The sequence below is a fragment of the Ictidomys tridecemlineatus genome, chromosome 13 (genome assembly GCF_052094955.1).
Source record: "Ictidomys tridecemlineatus isolate mIctTri1 chromosome 13, mIctTri1.hap1, whole genome shotgun sequence".
NCBI lineage: Eukaryota > Metazoa > Chordata > Mammalia > Rodentia > Sciuridae > Ictidomys > Ictidomys tridecemlineatus.
Genome location: NC_135489.1, coordinates 22492131 through 22514343, shown reverse-complemented (window position 1 = coordinate 22514343; position 22213 = coordinate 22492131).

The window sequence follows — 22213 nt, the reverse complement described above, 5'->3', positions numbered from 1 at the left end:
GAAACAGACCCCAAGGTGATGGCATTAAGAGGTGAGGCTTTGGAGCTGACTAGGTCATAGGGCAGAGACCTGTGGGAACCCACTTGCTCCTTCTGCTCTTATGAGGATGTGATGAAAATCTGCCACAGGGAATAGGCTCTCACCAGGCACCGAACACCTTGATCCTGAACTTCCCAGCCTCCAGAACAGGAAGAAATTAATGTTTGTTGCTTCTAAGGCACCAGTTTCTAGTAATTTTGCTATATCAGCCTGATTGAACTGAGGCAGTACTAAATAAGAAAATGCATGTATTCCAGAAGACAGGAAATGCCCAACGAAACTGAATTTACTTCTTTTGAAATCAACCATTTACTTTGAGAAAGGAGAAAGATATCATCATACATCATATATAGGCATACAAAGGGACAAAGCATGGTTCATTGTGACTGCAGCATGGGGTCCAGGATGCTTAGATACCAAACTTTGAAAGGTCCTGGAAGCTGAGGGCATCGGGAGAGCTGTGCTCATTCTGGAGTCTTACTGAAATTGTTTTCCTCATTCCCTTGAAACTAGGAAGGACATGCAACCCATGATAGCAGCCCCCAAGACGAAGCCTTGAATGCAGTGTAGTATATTTAGGAAGTGATCTCAGAAAACAAAAGTGAGGAAATGAGGAAGTGGGGCAGGGATCGGGGAGAGCTTTGGGCAACCAATGCTCAATCCTCTTGAAGACCCTGTGAAATCAAGTGGATCATGCCCCAGAATTTCGATGTCAGAGGAAAGGGATATGGAGGCCTGGATTCCAAGGATCATCCTGCAGTTGTTAAAGGCTGCCCCAGCAGCATGAGCAGTCTTGTATTTCTGGATTGCACCTGTACATTGAAACAAGCTCTCTCGTGTTGGAGGAAACTCTTGGGAAAAGGAAGAGAGTGAAGCAGGTGTTCAAAGTTGGACGCTACGAGCCTGTAGAGAAATACCCTGTGTTCCAGGGGGTCCAAGTGGCTAGGGAGATGGGACAGAGCTTCACCCACCTTCCTGAACTCATCCCATATGAGATAGCACATCCCCTAGCCTGGTCTATAGAACATGAGCAAAAGCCATGGGTCACTTCTGGTGAAGCTTAAAGAGATAGTTTATGATTTATATATTCTTTCCCCTTGTCTTGGCCACATTAGTGATCAAATGATGGAGGCTCCCTCCACATGTCCTGGAGTGAGAAGATGTGGAGCAGAACTAGCAGCTGATTCACAGAGGACAGATGTACACAGAAGTGAGTAATAAACCTATTTCTTAAAAGCACGGAATAATAATAGTTCTTAAATAACTAATAATAGTTCTTAAACTATTATTAGTGTATCTAAGAACAATTATTAGTGTATCATAAAGTAGCCTAATCTGCTAAATACATATCAGTTCCAAAATTGATTTGTCATATGATGGTTAATTATGGCAACATACCACAAAACCCAGTAGTAAGACAAGATAGAAGTAGATTTCATTTTAGTTGATGATGGGCAATGCAGACTGGCTGGGCATTACTCTGGCAACTCATCTGGAGATCCAGCTTTCTTTTATCTTATTTCTCTGCCAACTCTAGATCAAGTGTCAGTGTTAGCAACCTTGTTTGTAAAGGGCAAAATAGTAAGTAGTTTAGGTGCATGGGCTATGGGGTCTTTTGGGTATAACTGCTTCAGCTTCAGAGTTGGAGAGCAAATGCAGTCATACACAATATCTAAATGAATGTGTGTGACTATGTTTCAAGAAAACTTTGCAAACACAGACAGCAGGTCAGATTTGGCTCATTTGTTCATTCCAGTTTATATTTTAAATGTCACTCGTGCTTATTTTGGTAGCACAAATACTAAAACTACAATAATCCAGAGGTTAGTATAGTTCCTATTGAAGGGCAATACAAACCATTTAGGAAAACCATTGGTTTTTGAAGCAATCATGCATTGAGCTACTTACAGGTACCATCTGGGGCAAATGGTGGATTTCCAGGCAAATCCAAACAAGGAATAGCTAGCTCTTGGGTGGTCACTGGGTTCAAGGGTCTGAGCTGAATTCTTAGGCTGTGAAATTTGACTTTAAGCATAAGCTAAAGAGGCTCTGGGGAAATGACTTTCTCTAAATAGATTCACAGAGTGAGGTGATAAACAGAATGCCAATTCACTCCTTCGAAACACAGATGTAGCTGTCGGTAGACAGGATATTTGTAGTTTTTAATAAGGGTGTTCTCCCCCAGTAGTCAAGAAACATGGGAAGATGCTCATAATTAGAAGTGAATACTGAGAACTTGGAATCAGAACTGGAAAGAGAGTTGGATGTTTTAGTAACCAGCGATAGCCAGATGTGTTGATTTACACCACGGGAACCATCTGTCATACAGATCTGATGGTGGCACCTCTTTCTTGGATTGAATCTCTTGGGTACTCCTCTTTCTACCCCCCCATCCACCCTTGTGTGATAAACAAAACTTCAGCTTGGTAGCCACTTTGTCTAAGGTAATGATGCAAATCTGTGTTCTGGTCCATTATCTGACATCTTTTTTAGGTTTGTAAGTAGGTCTTCATTTTCTCTCCATGTGCTAGCAACAAATTATTTCAACTATTTTACTGCAAAGTAAAACATAAAAAGGCTAAGCATACAAATAATAGGGCATAGGTCAATGTGTAGCATTTAGAGGGAAAAGGTATTTTCAAGTTCAAAAGCAGTAGAAAAATTGTTTAAAGGAAAACAACATTAGAATTGATTACTATTAGTCAAATCTAACAAGTATAAAATAGATTATTATTTAAAAATAAAAACTCCATACCAGCAAAATACATAACATTAAAATGCATTCTCAAATCAGAAAACACATTTAGAAAAGGTGACAAAGAAACACATTACAAAATCCTAATATGGTCTGAATATATTAATAGCACAAGTAAGAAAATGGCAAGACTTTCTATGGATGATTGTAGAAAGGAGATGTGCTGGCGATTCATGAATGCAAGGTGTTAATTGTTAACAAACACGTAAGAATGTTCAGCTTACAGAAAAGAGGACAGCAAAGGCAAATGGGTGGCCTCTGTTGCAGAGACAAGCATGCTCACCAAATGTTCATGTCCTTCTTGGTATTTTCAAGTCTTCTTTGCAGGTAGCCTGGATCATGTGACTAGTTTTGGTTAGTGGACTAGGAGAGCAGATGTGACGTATGTGGCACCTGAGCCAAGACAATTAAAAACTCTCTCTGCTTGCTTGCAGCAATCTTGGAAACTATATGCTCCAGATGCTGTAGCTACAATATGGAGGATTTCTGTGAGTGGGAGATGTTTTATTATGTTAATTCATTAATATTGGGTAATAAGCTTGGTGTGTTCTAGAAACAGAGAGAGAGACAATCATTTTGGGATCTGGTAGACTGGGAAGAAAGTGGCAGGAGAGGGAGTGGTTGGAGAGGGAGGCAGAAGCTGTTGGCTGGAGAGGGCCAGTAGACAATGGTGAAGAATTTAAATTTTATTTTTAATGCATTGAAAAGTACTGTATCAAGAATATGCCTCAAGAATCTAAAGATTGTCTTTACTCTTTGGTCTAGAAATATGTGGCGTCTGTTTTAAAGACTCTAAAGAAAAAAAAAAGAATTATATGTAACAGTTCTTATTCCTAAACCATAATAGCAAGAAGTTGAACAATCTTAAATGTTTGAAAATATAGGAAATACTAGTGGCTTAATACTATTATTAACTAAGTAAATCTTTCCCTTAAGGACTTAAAGACATTGTTATGCTGCAGAATGCTGCATTCACAGTATCAGCAAAACCCAAGAAATAAGTAAAAGAGAATGCAGAGGGTCTTTCATGAAGGATGGAAAGAATGACCTGAATAATGGAGGAAATACCAAGTTCCTGTATGCAAGGACTTAATTGTCATTTTACCTCCGACCAGCTGTCAATCAATACAATTCCAATTAAAGTCCCTGGAGAATTTTAATTGAGCTTCACAAACTTGATCCTAAAATTTACAGAGAGGGAAAAAAATGTGTGAAAAAACTAACAACAGTTTTTAAAAAGAAAGATATGGGTTCCCACACAGCTGTGGACATTGGGTTAATGGAAAGAGTAGGAAGCCAGAGTAGGCAGTTCCAGGTTTACTTAAAACTTTAGTTTTACTAGAATTTCTAAGCAGCAGCAGGAAAAAAAAAAAAAGATACAGTAAATGGGACTGGCACAACTGGATATTCATTCACATAAAAACATTCCATGTGGATTGAAGAACTTCACCTCTTATAAAAGTAGTAGAAGAAAATTTAGGTGCAAAACGTGACCATGAATTCCTTAAAAAGCTGATTACCATGTTACCTAGGAATTCTATTCCTAGTTTTATACTTTAAAAAACTGAAAAGAGGGACTCAAATTGATACTTCTCTATCAATTTCCACAGTGGCATTATTCACAATAGCCAAAAGGTGAAACAACCTAAATGCCCATTAGCAGATAAACAAATGAACAAAATGTGGTATACACATACACTGGAACATTATATAACCTCAAAAAGGAATTAATTCTGATATCTGGCTATACTCTGGATGAACCTTAAAGATATTGTACTAAAGGAAATAGCCCAGTCATAAAAGGACAAATATTGTATCACTCTGCTTACATGAGGGACCTAAAATAGGCAAATTCACAGATGTAGAAAATAGAAGTGGTTACCAGCAGTGGGGGAGGAAGAGATGGGAGTTGGTGTTTAATGGGTACAGAGTTCCAGTCTGAGATGGTGAAAACATTCTAGAAATGGATGGTGGTGATAGTTGTACAACCTGGGAACATGCTTAATGCCATGAATTGTGGGATGTACAAATAGTTAAAATGGCAAATTTTATATTTTATACATTATACCACAAAAAAACTATAAAAAAATAAAGGAAGTACACTACAAAAAGAGAAAGGCAACTCTGAGGGTTGGGGGACTGTGTCAGACGTGAGCTGACACAGTCAGCTCACGTCTGACACAGTATAGGGAGGACTGAGGGGCAGATGCTCCTAGATCATCTGTTTCATAGTATAGGGAGGACTGAGGGGCAGATGTTTCATAGTATAGGGAGGACTGAGGGGCAGATGCTCCTAGATCATTGAGAATGAAGAGACGTAGAGACTGGATAGAAATGAAAACTAACCATATAAAAGTATAACCCAGAAATATTTTTTAAAAAGCTGAAAAAAGAAAAAGGTTTCAAAGAAGCAGTGGGCTTAAGTTTTTAAAAATTGAAAACAATGGAAAAGAGCAGATTTCCATTGAACACGACCAATGCAAGATTTGCAAACAAAGCATTACAAATTTCTTTTTAAATGAGGAGTTTAACTATTAGCCAATAAAAAAGATTCAGAGAATTGTTTTAGGCAAATTCATAACAGATCAGAAGAAATGTCTTGCAACTTCTTGCTCTTCTCAATGAAAATTAAATTACAATCATGAAATGTCACTTGCTCACAAAAAGACGCAGATGCAATTACTAAATGGAACAAAAACAATGAAATAAATAGCAAATAATAGTATCCACACAGACAAGTACATGCTGATAGAGAACCTTGGCATGATGGTTTGAAAAACAAGCTCAACAAAGATATTTTTGTGGCTCAGTATTGAGAGAGAGAGAGAGAGAGAGAGAGAGAGAGAGAGAGAGAGAGAGAGAGAGAGAGGGAGGGAGGGAGGGAGGGAGGGGGGGAAGGGAGAGAGAAAGGGAGAGGGAGAGAGAAAGAACTAAGTTCACTAGAAATAACTTCAGAGTTTAATGCTAGGATGGCTAAACATGTAAGATGGATAAGAAACTATAAAACAAATTATCACTATCTAGGATGGAAAACTCAATATGTAATTATTAATTTAACAGGTAGTTAAGTGGGACAAAATGTCATGCATAAAAATTTAAGAGGTCTGTAGTACTCAGTTCAACCTGTGGCAGAGGTAAAGTGTTACAACTTAACATTTACTGTACATATTATTGAATAAGAAGGCAAAAACAAAGAGGTCAAAATGAGCTTTTCATTCCTTTTACAACCGTTGTAAAGAATATACTTTAAAATGTAATTGAAGAACTAAAAGATTCTCCTTTCTATATTAGGTATTAATTTAAAAGATGGAAAAGGGCAGCCTAGGACCATCACACAATATGGTTGGTAAAGGAAAAGGTAGGCATACTAGACCTTGGGCTGAAATATCTAGAACTGTTCCTGTGCCAGGTACTGTGCATAGTTGGAATTTGTTACTATGAGACATGGCCTCAACTGTGCCAATTGTAATTATATTTTTGAAGAGTAATTCAGAGATTATGTCTGATAATCTCTGGAGCAATGTAAATTGGCATATTTCGAAGAAATTCATATCAAATTTGATCTTGCAACCACTCTCAGATAACATGGCTGGGAAATGTTGTGAAAGCAATTAGATTTAATTTAGATAGGATACAAGGTGCATTAGAAGAGTTAAGCAGAGCAGCAGAAGATTCTCAAATTGAGTGATTATGGACTTTGGCAGAAAAAAGAAATTAATATTAAATTTGATATAACTGAGGTTTGCAGAGGTTACAAGAAATACAAAGGGATCTAAGTTTAGCTATTCACTTTTAAAAGTATTAAAATTTTTTTAAAACCCCGACAAAATAGTTTTTCTAAATCAAACTGACACAAGAAATATGTAATAAAATGATATTGTAATAAATATATAAGGAAACTAAACCAAGAAAGCAAAAACATTTAATAACTGCAAAGGATAAGATTCATGTGTCATTTTTGAAATTAACTTCTATAGAGACTTTCTTGAGCACTTTAGATAAGATATTCACAAACGAAGATGGATTTGAAAATATTAAGTAATATAATATTATAATGTAATAATACTTTTGGTTTTCTTAATAGCATTTCATTTTTTAAAAAAATTTAAAGTAGAACTTCAGAAATACAGGCTAAATGTAGATATTGCTTTAAAAGATGTTGAAGGGGTTGGGGTTGTGGCTCAGTGGTGGAGCGCTTGCCTGGCAGGTGTGAGGCGCTGGGTTCTATCCTCACCCACATAAAAATACATAAATAAATAAAATGAAGGTATCGTGTCCATTTACAAACTAAAAATATATTTTAAAAAAAGATGTTGAAAATCCCAAGTAAATTTGATGCTCTTTTTCTTGCTTTTGAAGAGGATTGGACTATGCCACCCCAAATATACTGCTTTGGATAAAAGATTCTTTTGAGCTGAGGAAGTTAAGAAACAACAAATGTAGAGAGAGCTCTTTGCCCTTTGTTTTCCTTCAAAGCAGGACAAATTCCCTTCATGTAGGTGTTTCTCCTGCTCCGTTATCACTGGGGACAGAGACTTGATACCAAGATGGATCCACACAAATAAATCTTACAAAAAACAGTCTCTTTCTTCCATTAGTTTCCCCATAGGTCTTCCTTTCCATGATTTACCACCCCCAGAAGAACAAGCCTCTTTTGACTTGTCACTTCTCCATAGTTCGTGGCCCTTTGTTCGAATGACATATAAGCTCCCTGAGCTTAACCACATCTTTGATTCTTCATTTCTTTTCTGTGAAGTCCTTCATGCCTGCAAAAATTAAGATATTAGCATCAAATCAAATTTGTATATATCTTCTTCCATTAATCTGTTTTTTGTCATCCTAACTCACAAACCTGCTGAGTCACAGACCCTAAAAGGAAAGAGGGGAATTTGCCCTCCTCTATCCTTGTTATTTCTTAATGTTTCTATCAGGAATTAAGTGATTATATCTCAGCTCCAAGTGTGCTCTTTAGCATTTGGCTTTGGGATGCTAGATCTGGGGCTCTTTACACGATCTCTATGCTTTTCCAATTGCTTCTAGAGTGGTCTAGGCTGTTGGGGAATGTTAGTGGGACACCGAGAGGCAGGAGGAAAAGGAAAGCACCTGCTCCATCCTGGATTTTTGTTGTTGTTGTTGTTGTTGTTGTTGAGCTTCTTATGAGAGTCACCTCAGGCAGCAGTAGTTCCATCTGGCAGAAGCCACTTTGTAGATTTCCAGCACTAGTAAAGCAACCTCATAATGCCTGGTGTCTGACACACCAACACTAGCTATTGCCACCACCCCTTTGGGGTCTGTGTCTTAGGTCCTTTGGTCTCTTCCTTTAAGTTCCTAAATTCATGAATTCTAATTTCTTCCTTTTATTCTCCAGACCTAGAGTTGGGAGCTGTTTCCTGTTCTCGATATCTTTATGATACCTTAGAGTTCTCTTAAATTTGTTTTTCATATTTTAAAATTCTAAGAATTAAAAAAAAATTGTGGTAAATATGAACTAATTTCTTTTCTTTTTTTCTTTTTTTGGTACTGGGAATTGAATTCAGGGGCACTTGACCACTGAGTCACATCCCCAGCCCTATTTTGTATTTTGTTTAGAGACAGGGTCTCTCTGAGTTGCTTAGCTCCTTGCTTTTGCTGAGGCTGGCTTTGAACTCGAAATCCTCTTGCCTCAACCTTCTGAGCTGCTGGGATTACAGGCATGCGCCACGGCACCTGGATCCACCTGAACCATTTTTAAGCATACAGTTCAGCAGTGCTTAAATACATTCAATTGGAAATCCTTCACCCATTAAATAACTACTCCCTATTAGTCCCTCACCCCAGTTCCTGGCAGCCACAATTCTACTTTCAGTCTCTGAATCTGACTAACATTGAAACCTTGTATATGAAGAATTATGGAATTATATTGACTTATTTCACTAAGCATGTCTTCAAGGGTGATCTTAGTCTATTTTTTGTTGCTGTAACTGAGTACAACAGACTGAGTCATTTATAAAGAATCAAGGTGTATTTGGTTCATGGCTCTAATGTCTGGGGATTTCAGGATTGATGGGCAGCTGTATTTGGTGAATCCTTCCTCTTCCTGTAAATTCTGCAGAGTTCCAAGGTGATGCAGTATATCACATGGCAAGCCAGATGTCTTAACTCGGGTCTCTCCTCCTTTTTCTTGTAAAACCGAGGTACTGTTGGATTAGCCTCCTTTTTCTTGTAAAACCGAGGTACTGTTGGATTAGGGCTCCATCCCCTGGCTTTATTCAACCTTAATCATCTCTCAAAGTCCCCACCTCCCAAAACCGTAGTCAGATTGTTTATGTTCTCAATGTCTCACAGTGAGAAGTATATTTCCACAGTTTTGGTGGGAAAATTCAAACCATTACAAAGTTTATCCAGATTGTAACGTGGGTGAGTAGTTCCTTCATTTCCAGGGATGAATGATATTCCATTGTATGCATAGACTGTATTTTGTTATACCTTCATTCATCAATGGATGCTTGGGTTGGAGTTCTTCTTTTTACCCTTTCTGTCGCTTGTGACAGTTCTTTCTTGTCAGCAGTTCTCCAAACTCATTTCAGTGTTAAAATAAATTTTATGATTTCTGCCTCCTGATTAGATTCTGACTGATATGATTGTCAGTAATTTGGAAAAAGAAAAGTCTTTTGTATTTAACCAGGGGTGCGGGAAGTGTGTTTTCTGCCCTCAGAGGACAGGGGGAGTTGGAATTGCTCCCTCCCTGCTTCACAAGTTGCAGGATGTCATGAGGATCTTCAGAGTCTGAGGACCCACGTCATGGAGCTGTCTGCATGGACTGATCAAGAAGACTACAGTCACTAATATGCCATTATGTAAAAACCTGAGTGTGTCACCAATGTGATTCTGCAATTTGGATTTGGGGTAAAAATGGGAGTTCATAACCCAATTGAGTCAAATGTATGAAAGATGATATATCATGAGCTTTGTAATGTTTTGAACAACCAATAAAAAAAAAAAAGAAGACTAAAATGGGAATGATGCTCTCCCTGTTCGTTTTTTTTTTCCCCTGCTGTACTCCTTGTACTCTTCCTGGGATATTAGCAAATCTGTTGTCTCTCTGCTTCCAACCCTGGCACCAGCAGTCCTTCCCAGACAGACTGGCCACTGCTTAGCCCTGTTGTCCTAAAAACAGTTTTAAAATTAATTGTGCCATGTCTCTTCTTGCTCTTGGAATCTGTGGACTTGAGCTGGTGTTGCTTCTAGAAAGATTCTGGTTTCTCGTTCCTTTCTCTTGGCCTGTGTCTTGGATATGTACATCTTTGCCAATCTGCTTATGCTCTCCGCTTTGTAGGACTTCTCTAATCACCTGATGCCATGCCCTTTGATTTTATAATACTATATGTGTTCATTTTTTAAAAAAAAAAGAATAAAAAATTTCTACCGTTGGAAGGAATTTTAAATTAGAGTGAAGATATTCTTAGTTCATTATTTTAATCCAATCTTCTACAGCTTAAAATAATTTTCCACCAAAGTTTCTATAAATGAGTTTTAGTTTTATAATCAGAAAGAAAAAAAAATCCTGAATTCCCCCAAAGATTATGTTATTTTTCTGTGTAAACAATTCCTCAGGGACCTAAACTTTTAGATACTTCAGAAGGAAATATATCTGTAATAATTCATGAAATCTCCAGAGGCGACATGTTGCAACTTAATTTCTTGTATCGTGTTTCATTCATTTCATAATTACATGGGGATAAATAATGTATGAAAATGAAATAGCAATTATGATCATATCAGTGGAAATATTCTCAAAGTCATCTGAATGGATTCAAGGCTGACAAGAATTTATTGTACATCATAATTTTTTTTTTTACTTATCTATGTATCTTTTAACAATTGGGCTCAGATTCTCCAGGGAATTTCAGGGGACAAAAGTTGAAAACAACAAACAACAAACCCTGACAGTGAATGAGACATTTGCAAATGCCTGTATCTATTGTGTGGAGGCATGTTCCTCAAGCACAGGGCTTGTAGGCAGATGGTGCTCATGACTTTGACAAAGCCCACTGCATGCCTACTGCATGTCAGGTGCACTAGTCCTGGGGGTGATAGATCAACAATACAGACATGGCCCTTTCTCCCCAGGGAACTTCTACTCTAGTGGGGGTGCAGATGTGTAGACAATTCTCTTCTAATGTGCTAGATAACAGGATAAGGTTCATCCTGGGAGCTCAGAAAGACAGAGGGGATACTTCATTCAGTCTTGGGTATTAGGGAATTGCTGGGAGCCAATCGTGAACTGTGCGTGAACTAAAAATGATGTGGAAGCCATTAGGCAGGAAAGTCTGGTACTGGGAACCCACAGCAACAACCCTGCTAGCTTGAGTGACTTCCTACCCAGCTTCATCTAAGTTCAGCACTGCACTGGAGATGGGGTGTCGCCCTCGAGCCACACAGCCTCTTGGAGATGGGTGTGGCTTACCAAAATGCCAATCAACCTGTTTATTGCATGATCCCTGCCACACCAAGAAGTTAGACTCCTCCCACTGAAACTTCATCTCTGTCTTTGATGTACTTCCCCTTAAATAAAGAATCAGAGCCATGTTTTTTAGTTGTTCTTTTCCAGCTCCTATCAGGACTGGAAGCTCTGTCAGGCGCTTCTCTTTATCTAATTTCTGGCTCTGTCTCTATTTTTTGCTAATTATTTCAGACTTCCTATTTCTCAGATGGCTCACATCTCCTGAGCAGGAATCTACCTGGCAAGATGCTGGCCACCCCACAATAGAGTGTAATAGATTGTGACATGAAGAACCAGTAAAGAGAGGGATGAATGAGCATTGAAGGGCAATCTAAGGGGCCCCCTTTGCTCTAGGTTCCTGCATGGGCTGTACCTCTGCCTGGACTCCTGCAATAGGCAACCTGGGGGGTGCTGAAGCAGGCATGTTTGGAGGTGTCTGTTTTTCTTCTATGCTTTCTCTGGGACCTCCCCACACCCTCAGCCATGGCTGTGTTGTGTCACTTCCATCCTTTCTTCTTTTCTCCTTCTCTCCTTTCTTCACTCCATCACGCGTGATTGCAGCCAGGGAAAACCCTTGTTGCCCATACCATTGGCTATCAGCCAACCAGAGTGTGTGTCTCTCTTCTCTCTTCTCTAGAGAATTTCAATGCAGTGACTGCACTGAAGCACTGACTGTAGGATGAATGAATAAATGAATAAATGAATAAATGGCTTCAACTAGAGCCATGGATCTCAAGGTCAAGTGCATCTTTCCTTTATTCTACCATAAAAATTTTCTTTGTCAAGAATATTATCTCTTAAAATGATGTTAAGTCATTTTTTTATTATAGGCAGGAACCAAGCATTGACTCCTCCACCCAAATCAGGCACTATCAATATAGGCATGAATGTGCTTAAAAACAGGCCTTTGTGTTCAAATTTAGTATTCACTGATGGTTTGTTAGGTAATCTAAAATTAAAATAGCTTTATTTTTGGACAGGAATATATTCTTCTAAAATATACCATATTATTATAACATTGGACTATAATGTATACTTTTCAGTGGATTATAATATATGCTTTTTATTAATTTTATTTTACTTTTGGTGTTACTGGGTGTGAACCCAGAGGCATTCTACTGTAGAACTTCATCTGCAGTCCTTGTTTATTTTTAATTTGAGACAAGGTTTAAAACTAAGTTGCTGAAGGTCTTGCTAAATTGCTGAGGCTGGTCTTGAACTTGTGTTCCTTCTGCCTCACCCTCCAGAGTTGCTGGAGTTTCAGGTGTGCTCCATCATGCCAGGCAATATATACTTTTTAAATCAACTCTAATAGATACTTTTTATACTTGAAGGCAGGAAAGGAGTGACTCTCTTAATTTTGGTATCTATAGTGAAATGATCTTGTAGATTTATAGAGTTTAAAAAAACTCAAATGTTTATTGAGTGGTGAGGAAGTAGAATATAATAGTTAGCTGCCTAACAAACCATTGTGAAGCTCAGTGGCTTTAAGCCATCATTATTCATGGGTCTGGGGTTGATCAAGGGTGGTTGGATCTGAGCTGGGCTGAGCTGGGCTGGGCTGGGTTTGCTCTGCTCCAGGCTCTGAGCCTCTCCTAGGACTGTCAGGTTTGTCAAGGCATGGTCTGTTCACAGCGAGGACAGAGGTAGAGAGCAGGTGGACACAATAAAGGAGACCATGGTTCGGACCTGGCAAACTGCCACTTGTACCTCATTCTATTGAATGGAACAAGTGTTAAGTCCATTTCAAAGTCAAGAGCAAGGGAAGCACACCACCTCCTAGTGAAGGCTTCATAAGCCTTTATGAGCAGGCCTTGTACACAAGGAATGTATCAGAAGGGGCAATGATGCAATCCATATGGAAACTGTCTAGTTACCCAGCAAACTGTCCCCTCTTTCCCCGCATCCCATCTAGACCATACTTCTTTGCCCCTCAGGTAGTGATGTCTGGCTACCTGACCACGTCTTTGCCAAGGGGATTTGAAAAGAAATGAATTGGCCCAAAGAAATCTCTACCGGGAACTCTGTGTCATTTCTCTTTTCTTTGGTGTGATGCAGACAAACTCATAGAACTTGGAAAACGTGTATTGACAATTGTCTTTTCTTGGCCAAACTTCAGTTAGGCTTCTGAGCCTTCCCCTAGGCCCATCTGTATACTTCCTTGTGAAATTTGATTTTAGCAAAAAAAAAAAAAAAAAAAAAAATTCCTAAGTCAGTTTAGCAAAACAAAATCCCATTCATCCTATCAGATCATGTTCCTTGTCTTCAGTCATCCTTGAGATGATGTCTGATCATTCTAGCCTGCCTTCAGCAAGAATCCTATTAGGTAGGTTTGGATGGAAGCCCCCTTGCCCTTAACATTTCTTCTTAGTAATTTTCCATTCGCTGGCCTCCCCAACCTGCACTGCACCCACTTACCTATAAATTCCCACTTGTTCAAGTATCAAGCTCCACTTTCTCCCCACGGCAAGACTCGATTGCGGTGGTTCCTATTCCTATCACAATGGTTCTTATTAAAGTCTTCCTTATTGTGCTTTGATGAGCAAGGGTCACTGAGTGATTTTTTTTATATGCATTGAATATACTAGGAAGTAAAGATGAAGGAGAATCTATACAATTAGTAACTTCCATTTGGACTTTATTTGAGAAGGAAATAAATTTTTATTGTATTGGTACCATTACTCATTTTAGGGCTTGTTGATTATAGTAGCTAGACCTACTTTCAGTGATCCATGGGATAGGTGCAAAGAAAGGCCCCCAACAGCTCCATTATTCCTTGAGGCACTAGGAGACAAACTCCTCTAACACTAGGGGTTCTACTGTAATTCCAGCAGGGGCAGCTTCTCCATATTTGCCTGAATCAGAGAGGAGGAGAAACCTTGGTTATCCTGAAATAGGAGAGAGATTCTTCCTGCTCATCAGGGAAGAATATAAAATTTTAGTGCCATAATATTTTAGTAATCAAATCTGCAAACAGATGAAACTGTCTTTCAACATCAGTTAGGCCTTTGGTCAACCTATTCCCTCCTTGGTTCCTATTCCCTCCTATTCCTGTGGTGGGTACAAAGAAAGACAAATATTAGAAGGAGGATGTGGTGTGTGGTGTCTATGGGGCTCCAAGAGCTGAGGGTCACCAGGGTGTGCTCTTAGTGAAAGCCCTACTCAGACCAAGAGTCCTCTGAGCCTACAGTAAATACCCGTATGCTCTTACATACAGTTTTGAATGTCTCTTTTTATTTTAGAGTTTACTTTTAGGCATGCAATCCATTATGAGTTTTAAAACATTATCCATTTGGGTCTATCATCTTCAACAGTCATAAAAAAAGCTTTTTATTTTTTTTTATTTGGAACGATTTTTCCTCATAAAGAAGCATCCTGAATTTATAAGAGATAATAACATCCTACTCCATCCATCAAGCAAAAATTTCCCTCTAGCTTCTAGTCTTAGAAATTCTACTTGCCTCTAAGCTATTCTTTATATCTTTTTTTCCCCCTGCTTAGTAATAAGCAGAATATATTCATTACATCAACAAATCAGAGGGTAAACACTTGGAAGTTACCTCATTTTATGAGTTAGAGAAAAAGTCTAATCACCTTATTGACTGAATATTACCAATGCTTCCTTGGCCTGCGTTACATACAGGTGAAAAGGAGATTAGTACTGAGGGTAAAAATAGTTTCATCTTGAGCAGGATAGCCATTAGAAGTTTTATCTCCAGATCATATGGGTTATTATAATTTCCTTTCTGGACCTCTTTATCTAGGAATCCTCCCATTCTATTGGACTATTCCTTGCAATTAATAAGAATGCATAACATTTATTGAGCATTTACCAGGTCTCAGGTGTTTGACATACACTTGCTTATTTAATTATCAGAAAAAATTCTGATCCCCATTTTACAGGAAACAAAGGTGCAGCTGTTAAGAGATTGGGCTCTGGTTTGAACCCAGACAGCCTAACCCCAGAGGCTGAACCCTTCTCTGCTGTGCTACATGCAAAGAACTACTCCTACAGTTCTCAAGATTGATTTATCTTTTGCTGCACAGGGAAGATAAATGCTGTCAAGAATCTCTGATAACTTTGTCTTGGCTGATTTGATGGATTCAGCTAGATGAGATGGCACCTTTAAAGGCCTCTTCCCTTCTCCATGGAATAGGAGCTGTCGAATTAATTGTAAGAGTGAACACAAACTTTTCTAACTTCCTTATACGATTATGAACAACGAAAGCTAGATTTTTTATTATCCAACTGTACACAGCCTTAGAGGTCACAATAATTACTGTTAATATCCAGTGTTTTCAATCTATATTGCATGGAGACTCACTTAAAATGCTGCCTATATTATCACAATATACAATAGGTAAATAACCGTTGCCTGCCCACCTCACCCTGAGCTTTCCACAGCTTCATACAATCCATCAACTGATGAGTAATGTCTGGCACTGAAGGGGGATTTTGGTCTCCTCTAGAGTCATTGTTTCCTCTTGAGATTGTTGCCTGTATTCTGCCTTCCCTCAGATGTTTTGGAATATCAGTCCTAGCTATGTGCATGCATCCAGAGGCAGCAGACCACGAAAGAAAGAACACTGGATCCAGGGTCGGTCCCACTGGCTTCTAGAACCCATTCTCTCCAATGGCGGGAGTTTAATTAAGTTAGTTTATTGCTCTGAATGTCCATTTCTGTTTTCATACTGTGTGTGTGGGGGGGGAAACCATTTTGCTTTGACTTTCTTTGTGTGTGTGTGGGAACTTTCTCTGGGATGGGGGAGGACCAAGAGAAAGAAAATGTCTCCAAATCTTTAAAGACTAAAAAATACAAATGCCAGGGAATTCAAGCTTGTAGAGGAGTCGTATTCTCATGGGGTGGGGGGGCGGGGATACCTTTGGTATCCTGGTAGTGTGGCTTGAAGAATGGCGAGGGGGCTGCAACTTTCATCACAAGTGGAATTAGGGGTCAGGTATTTTTGTGAAGTCACTAAGACTTTGTGTTTTAAGTTTCTATAGAGCAGGTGATCTATTCCTTTGGTTTCTTTCTCTTTCTTCCATTTCTGTTCTTAAGCAGTACATTCATTATGATGTCATTGTGTGTCATGTTAATGGCATGAGGGCGGGAAACTGGAAGCTGAAACTTTGTTAATGTTGACTTAGGGACAATTTGAGATATAAAAGTCAAATATTAATTATATCTGTTATTAATTATATCTGTACTTGTAATATATATATATATATATATATATATATATATATATATACACACACACATACTATGGGTACAACGATCCCTCATTAAATGATAGGCATATATTCCAAGAAATGCACTCAAAAGTGATTTTGTCATTTTTGCAAACTCATAAAAATGAGTCTTAAAATTTATTTACAATTTAGCATTTACCTTCAAACATATCATTCTAATATTTATACATTTTAAAGTTCATATTTTGATTATCTTTCCTACAATAGAGATCTTTGATCATTTTGTTTAAAACAAAAACCTTTTAGTTTTTAAGTTGTTTTCTTTGTTACCAATATTAACACTACTTTGCAATTTCACCATTTTAAGACCAAGATTCTATTAAAGGTTGAGTATCCCTTACCTAAAACACTTGGAACCAGAAGTGTTTTGTATTTGGGGATATTCACATATACATAGTGGGATATCTTGGAGGTGAGACACAGTCTAAATGCAAAATTTATTTGTATTTCATATACACCTTATATGCATAGCCTGAAGTTAAATTTAAATAATATTTTAAATAACATTGTGCATGAGACAAGGTCATAGAGTGCAATTTTCCACTTTTGCCACGATATGGCAAATGTTGGTGCTCAGTTTTGGATTTTAGATTTTTAGATTAAGAATAGTCAGTTTGCATTTCAAGGTCTAACAGTTCTTTTTGTAATATTATTTTTCCTTTTAAAAACATCTTTATTGAGATATAATTAATATATGTACAATGTATTTATTCTAAGTATACGTCCAATGACTTTTAGCACATTTACAGAACTATGCAACCATCACCAAAATCAATTTTAGGATATTTGTATCACCCCCAAAAGAAACCCATACCTTTTATCAATGACTTCTAATGCTGTCATTTCCACCTAGCTCCACATCCCATCCCACCCCAACCCTAGGCAACCACTACTCTATTTTCTGTGTCTGTAAGTTTGCCTATTCTGGATATTCTAAATATATGGAATCATAAATATGTGCTCTTTTGTGACTGGCTTTTTCACTTACAATATTTTCAGGGTTTCTATAAAATTTTTTTTAAGAATGTTTGTTTATCTATTTGTTTTGAGCATTGGGGGTTGAACTTTCTAAAAATTTTTTTCAATACTAGGGATTGAACCCAGGGGCACTCTACCATTGAGCTACACACCCACCCCTTTTTATTTTTATTTTTATTTTTTATTTTGAGACAGGGTCTTGCTAAATTGCTCAGCTGGCCTTGAACTTGCAGTCCTCCTGCTTCAGCCTCCTGAGTGGCTGAATTACAAGTGTGGGCCAACTGTGCTGCCACAGGCTCTATGATGTCTTCTGATAGGAGATCCTGTATTGTCTAGGGAGAACTCCTGCTCCTATTTGCTTTCTGTGTTTCTAATATTGCCTCACCAAACCAACCTCAGCATCTAGAAACTGTTTGGAAGCCTGTGACTTTATCTGCCCAGAAAAGCCTTGCCTTCTGCCCAGAGTGCCTTCCCATGACATGTTCTGGAGGACCACTAGAGGGGTCTTTCTGTGGATCCTTCCCCAGATCCAGTCTGCAGATGGAGAGCTGACCCAGCTGATCCTACCCTGGGATTTTAGAACTAGGAACCAAGACCTCAGTCCCACACCCCCTCTAGAGCTGGAGGCAAGGTGGCCATGTCAGCTGCTGTGTGGGAGAAGGGGCACCTGGTAGAAGAGAAGGAAGCTCACGTTGAGTGATGGGTCATTCAGAATACCTCTTTAGACTCCATTCATGTCTGAGGGCCAAGTGCATCCCCAGCACTCCAATATAGTCCACAGGGCATGCAAGTACACATTTTAACATGGTTTTTCAGTAAGTAATTAGACTTCAGAATGATAATGTATCCAAAGTACCAAAAGAGAATTCAAAGTGTAAGTAAGCTGTTTCTGGGGGCATCATTTTAATAGGTGCTTGTGACGTAGTTTGGTTAATATTGAAGTCTGGTAAGGTTAGCATCCTAGGTGTTTTACATTGGTTGAAGATGTCTTCCAAAGCAAATTCAGGTTCTCAAATTATATTAGTGACATATCACTAAATTTTGTGGTGATTTTTCTAATCCTTAAAAAATGCATTATGGGCTGGAGTATAGCTTAGTAGTAGAGCACATGATTAGCATGAATTCAACCCCCAATGCTCAAAACAAACAAACAAACCAACAAACATGTAGCATATGCTTATATGGAATGCTATCAGGTTTTTTTTTTCTTCCTACATTTCTTTGGTTTGAATGAATAGATGCTCTTTGTCATTCAGACTTGCTTAGTGTCATGAAATAAGTAATTGGAAATCAAAAAGACAGGAGGAAATCTCAGACATGTAGAATTTTTTCTACTTTAAAGGATACCTGAACATTTTGTGCAAGCACTGAGTACTCAAAAAAATGAAACCCAGATTTTATTTATTATTACCTTGGAACAGTGTTCTAACATTGTGTCTATTTACTGTTTAAAGAAAAGGTTTGGGTCTTGACACCTTAAAACTTCCGAGACTATGTATATATTTTAATTAACCAGGTGCAGAAAGACAAACTCTAAGGGGGGGAAAAAACCCTGACCCATTTTGCTATAATTTTTCTATGAAGGGGTATGTTGCAGGAAGTCTTGGCATTTGTAACAATTCTGTGTTTAGTAGAGATTTTTGGTCTTTTAAAAGCGCACACCCCCCCACCACCACTCCGGTTCCATTTTATCACTGTTTACAGGCAAACCTTGACATCAATTGTTTTTACTAACTTCTGAAAGGACTGTTTGGGAAAAAATTTGAAGGACAAAGATAATAGAAAGAAAAATAAGGTCTCAGCAGGGAGGTGTAGAGGAGGAGAATGAGATAGTTCAAGAAGGGAGGGTAAGAAGTGAACCAGATTCATTTCTGACACTGGGGTGCATACAAGAGGCAGGTAGTGCTGGTCCCAGATGGGAAGGTTCCAGATGTGGGAGGTGAGCTGTGGAGAGTGTGGACTCCTCCTTAGGGGTACTGATGTGCAATCTTAGGAGCCTGCTGTTCAGAGGGAAGGCAGGTAGAAGATGAGGATTCAGATGGCTTCAGTATGTGAGTTAAGACTGGAGCCTGGGAAGATCCAGGGCCAAAGCCAGGAAGGTCCTTTGAGCCGTGGTTATCACACTGAACAGGGACTTGTCAAGCCATTTTCTTTGGAGCACTACCTAGGGGTGACTGGCACACTGGATGGACTCTGAGCTCAAACTCTGTTCCCACCATCCAAGTGATGTTTGTCTGGCTTTTGTACAGGTTTACAGGGGGTTTTGTCGAAGACTCGAGAGAAGACTTCTACTGCTAAAACATGAGGAAACTAGAAACCTTCTCGTTTACTAGAAGTATTTCTCCAGCCTGAGGTTTCAAGGAGGCCAAAAGGTGCTCTGTGGGAGCTGAGATTATTCATATTCCTCAGCAGGGATGGCTTCCCACTTCCAAGGAAGCCACTTTTGCTCCAGCCATCAAGGGTTGCTGATGTCACTTGAACCATCAAAGAGGACAATGGAGAAATGCTCCCTCAGAAGAGGAAGGTGAGGAAATAGGAAGTGATTTGAGGAGGGCTCTCTGGGGGGAAATGCTCTTCAGGGTAAGGTCACTATTTCAATTGACCACTAACAGCCCAGTAGCAGCCAGAGTCCAAGTGTCACATGGGACAATATGTAGGTTTGAGTCTTATATATCATTTGACAGATGTTTAGGTTCAGAAGGGAGGTCATTTAATTTCACTGTTTTTTTTTTTTTTGGTCAATATAATCTGCCAAATGACTGACCTATAAAATCAAGTGAGCCCCAGAGACAGGGAAATGAATTTACTTGGACGCGAGCCAAGAAATCAGGCCCAAGTTTAATCAGTGGCTTGATTTAAGTTTATTTCCACTCTGGGTTGATGAAGGCATGGTCTCTGGGGGTTGGGGGAGCCTTTGTAGCCCATTGTAGCCCACTTTGCCCATCTCTTGCATGAGGTCCTATAGCCCCAACCAGCTCCAACAGGGTGCCACACAGAATGAAGGGATTCAACGCCACTGATGACAAAATGAACTTTTGAAGACCACAACCCCCACTGGAGAAGCCAGAAGACCACTTGTGTGAGAAACATTTGAGTATGTCTTTAAATATGCAGCCTCCAAAGCCTTCCCTCAAATACACCACATGAGAATTTGTGGAATTGGAGCTGAGAACTATGCCTCAGTGTCAGAACAAGTCGGAGGAACTCTAATCTCCGAGGACCATTGCTTTAAGGCCTGCAATGGCTGAGTGTGAAGCTTTAAATCCGAAGCAACGTCCTCCACATCAGCCTCAGTCCTATTTTCTCAATGGATAAACGAGGACTCTGCAAAACCCATTGTAGAGGAATCTTATGTCCCTAAGGATCTTCATACTGGTGATGGACGATGGATCTTGGGGTGAGACGAACCCTGTGATGGCTCCTTGGGGGAGGAGAGAGAAGGATAGCTGGACAAGAGAGAAATATTAGAAATTGGAGGTGTCCATCAGGGACTAGAGTCTAATTTTTAGTGTTTTCCCTTGGATATGGTGAATAGCTAGCTCTATTGGACGTCTAGCGTCATTGCTCCCATGCTTCAGTGAGGTAGTGACACACATAAAGCACAGTCACTCAGTGTCATGGGTGGTGGTGGGGGTTATGGCAGAGCAGTACAGGCTTCCCTTGGACCACCCCACTGCAGAGGCCTACAGGTCTGAGACAGCATCAGTTAAAGGCTGGAACTTACAGAAGTGCAGGCTGGGGCCTCAGGGCATTGCGTGGATACCATGACCCAGCAGAGAAGAGAACATGGCAGGACAACCTAGCCACGGCTCCTCTTCTCTTTAGCTAACTCCAACCAGATGTTTATCTCTATGTTATTTCAAACTGCTCCTGCCAGGATCACTTGTGACATCCAAATTGTCAGATTTGATGACAAATTCTAAAGTATTTCCTATAATCTATTAGTAGGAATTTCAAATGGTTAACCATTAGCTTCTGGAAAACCTTCTCGGGGTCTTCTGATCAGTGTTCCGTCTTGGTTTTCTTTCTTTGTCACTGAGCGCTCCCTTTATATCTCGTTTAGTCACTCTTTCTGAATATTGGTGTGGCTGAGGGATTAAGTCTTTGCAATTTTTTTTTTTCATTTCCTTCATTCAACCCAAGGATCAGTGACTGCCAATGTGAAATTGCTGGATCATATGATAATTTTATTCTTGACTTTTGAGGAAACAGCAAACTATTTTCCATATCAGGGCTGCCATTTCCATTCCATCATCAGTGCACAAGGGTTCCAATTTCTCCACCAACACTTTTTTGCCTGTTTTTTAAAAATTTTTATTTTTATAATAGCCTTCTTAATGGGTGCAAAGTGGTTCCTCATTGTGATTCACCTAATCTTCACCTCATTGCCTTGAATCTGGATTGATTGATGAAGAAGTTTCCTTGGGAATCTACCTGTCCTCCATATTTATCCTCCCTAATGCACTTGCCTATTATTGCTTGTGGATGTTTGTAAAATACTACACTGATGTAGGTTTTAGGAATATTTTTTTAAAATATTTTTTTAGTTGTTGATGGACTTTATTGTCTTTATTTCTATGTGGTGCTGAGGTTCGAGCCCAGTGCCTCATGCATGTTAGGTGAGCACACTACCACTGAGCCACAACCCCAGCCCCTTAGGAATAGTTTTAAAAAGATCATGGTGGAAATTGTGAGGTTAGAAAGT